Source organism: Procambarus clarkii, unplaced genomic scaffold (assembly GCF_040958095.1).
Source record: "Procambarus clarkii isolate CNS0578487 unplaced genomic scaffold, FALCON_Pclarkii_2.0 HiC_scaffold_133, whole genome shotgun sequence".
Taxonomy (NCBI): Eukaryota; Metazoa; Arthropoda; class Malacostraca; order Decapoda; family Cambaridae; genus Procambarus; species Procambarus clarkii.
The window spans coordinates 532,342-537,447 of NW_027189166.1; positions in this window are offsets into that span (position 1 = coordinate 532,342).

Consider the following 5,106-nt stretch of genomic DNA (forward strand, 5'->3'; position numbering starts at 1 on the left):
CATCGTGACTTAACAAATTTATTGCAACATGTTCTTATGATTTTACGGGACAATGACCCAGCTCACATTTTTAAGAATATTAGAAATGAAGTAACACAATGGTTTAATCAAATAATAAATCAAAATGATGATGAGATCAACCACCAGCGGTTTTTGAGTACCATTAAAATTCGACCTCTTCATATGTATAAATCAACTAGTTGCATTCATTATTGCTTGGGAACTAAAATTGAGCAACTTCATCCAGGTACAATAACAGCAGAAGGTGGTACTCATATTTCATACTATACAATGGTACCATTAGTACCAAGGGCTTTAACTTTACCCAAGAGTGTGTGTCTATGTCCAGCTATTACATATAGACCCCAAATACAAATAATTAATCGTTTAATGGGATTAATTTCTGATATAGGCCAAACTGTTAATGCTCTTATTCAGACTGCTGATTCAGAAAATGCGTCTCAATATAGTATAGAAAACTTAAGCTTGGATTATCAAAAAAATGAAAGATATCAGCTGTATGAAAAACATGTTGCACATGGTTATAGAGTTTGTAATCTGAGTGCCTGTGAGCTTTTGTTAAATATTCCTTGCATTGAAATAACTTCAATATGGCCCTCATTTCATTACGAGTGTTTAGAAAATTCAAAATTTTATATGTCATCTTTGACTAGAAAACATAAATGGTGGTATAGTACTACTACTACTACTACTACTACTACTACTACTAATAATAATAATAATAATAATAATAATAATAATAATAATAATAATAATAATAATAATAGGAATAAGAAAAAAAAATCTGAATGTAATTTTATTTTACGTACAACTTTTCATTATGATAAGACCAAAAGAAAAATGTGGGTGACTCTAGATTCTGATGCTCAATGTCGAAAATTTAGCAATTTAAAAAATATATCACATTTTCTTTCTGGTAATGTAAGCAAACTGACACATTTGGTACCAACGATCTCAATGGTGAATAGTAGCAATATTAATAATACAGACATTTTATTCACATTAAATTCTAACTGTTTCGAAGAGATGTTAGCCTTTTTTATTTTTGTTTATAGTTTGGAGTGTGATATGTATGATATAATTATGGAAAATAAACAAAATAAGATAGATAATGATGATGATCGGTGGTTAATTATATTACCATTTGTCGCCATAAGGCGAGACACATTGGCAGAAAATTCATATTATACATTTTATTAAAAGTTATATATATATATATATATATATATATATATATATATATATATATATATATATATTTTTTTTTTTAAAGTCAGTCAGTATATAATTAGGATATCAAAAGTTCATAACTCATTATATCATTTTGACTCTTTCATACAATGAATACCTCAGGATATTATGGTCAATATTTACCTTCTCCTACCTATCCACCAGCAGCAACAACACAACTACAAGCAACAACAAACAATAATTCAGGCAAAAAATGCAACCTCAATATATCACCAACCAACGACTACAGATGGAATTTATCAATCTCACCCTCCTCCCCCTCAACTTCAAACGGAAGAAAAGTATTATAGCACCCTCAACTTCATCAACGAAGATGAAGAGGTTATGGAAATTATTGCAGAAATGCTGAACAAAGCTTCAAGTTCGAATTATTATATACTTCCCAATGAGCCACCCAATATTCACAAAAAATTGATAACCATCGAAAATTTAAGAGAGTTGAATAAAAACAATATTTTAGAGAAATTAACTAAATTTAAAGAACAATATGAAAAACTCGGTAGTTCTGTATTTGAAGAAAAAATCAAGGCAAATAACCAAAACAACATGAAATATTATAGAATTAATAATGATTATTTAACTAGCTTAACCGTTAAGTTGTTGGAGGTCAAATGTTTTATAGTTTCGGGAGGAACAAAATTTGCCTTAGTACCTAATAAGATTGGAAATATTGAATTCGGTGAAGATATTCAGAAAATATTTGAAGAAAATCTAATCCAACCAATAGCTGAGGCATTAAAAATTGATAAACCTTCCCAGGGTAAAATCTGGAGCGCATCAATGTATATAGATGGTCATAAAGATAAACAATGTTCTTTAAAATGTAATGAAATACTTATACAAAAACAGCCACAATTTCAGAACGAGTGTTTGCGTCAACGTATAAATTTAGGTGTTCAATTTTGTCCTTTTGTGGCCAACTCTAAAGAAGATGAAGTTTACATGGGTTCGCCGCTAGGAAATATTTACATCAAAAATTCTAAAATATATGGGATTGGTCGTAACCGAATCCCTTACTCAAGTGAAACCTTTGTTGAAATTAGAGAATCTCCGTGTCCTGTTAATGCTTTAATTTCATTTGGTTTATCTGAAATTGGAGTTTTTAATAACAAAATAATTCTGTATCTACGTAATTTAGATTCTGTTTTTTATTCAGATGTCCCAGCTAACAATATCCGAAATCAAGCCTCTGATGCAATTAAACAAATTCTTTTAACTAATAATAGCATTAGGAAGAAACTAATGCCCAAATATAAAGATATTATTTCTAAAGTAATAGATGAAGTTCAGGTAGAAGAACCTATATGTAATGGAAGTGTCACAGCTGAAGAACCACCATTCAAACGAATAAAAATTGAGAAAAAAGTTAATGAGGACGATTTTAAAGAGGCAGAGAAGTGTAATTTAGATGTGGAAAATAGTAAAATAGTAGCTCCTTTAGTTGGAGAATTAAATGCAGAGGAGAATTGTATTAATTATGAAAATCAAGAGGAAGCAGCATTAAATTTCCTTAATATGTTCTAATAAGAAATTATACATTAAAAATGATAATGTAAAACTAAAAATTATTAAAAGAAATTAATAGATTTTTGTATTATTCCAATATGCTATATTTTTTTTTTTAACAAAACTAAATTCTATTTTTTTTTTTTTTTTTTTAGTAAATCACCGTTTGTAAGGAAATTAGCCTAAAAAATTTGCGAAATTCTTCTGAAATTGGTAGGTAAATCACATACTGGGAGCAAACAAGATTTGATATTAAAAGATAGTTGAGTGCTTCCGGCACCAACACCATGGAGAGAGGAGATAAAAAAAGATCCTCTGGCTCCTTTTCTTTACAGTGGCACGCTGCCTCCCGGAGAGAGCGGACGTGTGTGTGTGTCTCTCTCTCACACAGGCTAGTGCTGTTAACGGGGTTTGTGACAGCCTGCTACCCTGGCAGTGTCTTGTGCTCGATTTTCCTAGTGGACCATATAAATATAGTAAATCGCAGCAAATTTATTTAATTTCTTCTGTGAATTTTGATCGATTCACATATCAACCTTTTCCTGACACTAAAAGAAAATGAATGTGCTAATACTCATATTAATAGTTGGATTTACCAAAAGTTGTATGTGGTCCAAAAAGAAAAACACAACTACACCAATTACATCTTCCCACTTAATTGTAACGGATGAAAATGAGAAAACATCAACAGCCCCTCTAACATCATGGGAAAATGTTACAGTGACGGAAACATCTACATTTGTCTCACTAATGATAACTTCAAAAAATGAGAGAGCAGCTTACAACACAACAACAACTAAAAAGAAAAAGATAACTAAACCTCTTATTAGCAACTCAACAACAGCCAAACCAAGACTCGTAGTAATATCAACAGAAAATGATACTGATGAGGAGACAGCATCCACCCCTCAAGAAAGCCCGTCAACTTCAGATGAAGAGATAGGAACTACGCCACCCTTAACAACAACAACAATAACAACCACAACAACCAATGTAACTGATGAGGAGACAGCATCTACCCCTCAAGAAAGCGGGCGAGGTGAAGGTCGGGGACGTCCGCTCTGTCCGGCCAACTGTTCTGAACCGAGCTCGGACAGGCGTATCTCCGTCCCTTTGGTAGACGCTAGGCTGCGTGGGCGTGTTCTCGAGCGGCGCAGCGTGACCACAACAACCAACGATACTTATGAGGAGACAGCATCTACCCCTCAAGAAAGCCAGGCAACAACATCATCAGAAAACTACTACACCTATGAGGAAACAGAAACTACTCCTCCTTCGACAACAACAACAACAACAACAACAACCATAACCACAACAACAAATGACACCCACGAGGAGACAGCATCTACCCCTCAAGAAAGACAGGCAACAACATCATCAGAAAACTACTACACCTATGAGGAAACAGGAACTACTCCTCCCTCGACAACAACAACAACAACCATAACCACAACAACCAATGACACCCATGAGGAGACGACAGCATCTACCCCTCAAGAAAGCCAGGCAACAACATCATCAGAAAATTACTACAACTATGATGATGAAACAGAAACCACTCCTCCCTCGACAACAACAACAACAACCACAACCAATGACACCCATGAGGAGACGACAGCATCTACCCCTCAAGAAAGCCAGGCAACAACATCATCAGAAAATTACTACAACTATGATGATGAAACAGAAACCACTCCTCCCTCGACAACAACAACAACAACAACAACCATAACCACAACAACCAATGACACCCATGAGGAGACGACAGCATCTACCCCTCAAGAAAGCCAGGCAACAACATCACCAGAAAGACCGGCCATGGCCACAACACCACCACCATGGGAAAATGATACAGTGACGAAAACATATACAGTTGTCTCAACCGAAGAAATAATAATTATTAAGGCAACCACCCCACCAACAACCGAAGAAAGCCAGTCAACTTTAGAAATAACAGAAGAAACTCCCAAAGAAGAAACCACCAACTCAACTATACCAAATGACACACAAGAAACAATCAATATCAATTCGACTGTTCTTATTATTATTATTATAATTCCTATTTTTTTGATAAGTTTAGTACTTTTCATTTGGATTTATAATAACTTCTCATCTTATACATTAAATGAAGATATAGAATTAAACGACTCTAATCAGGTTAAAACGAAATATGATTTAATAAAAACTAAATTTTTCTAATCAATTTCTTGCTCAATAATTTCTGTCTTAATGCATTTATTGAATAATTAAAAGCAAAATAAATATTTGATCATTTATTATTCCATTTTTTTTTGCACACACACACACACACACCCCGGTTTGGTATTC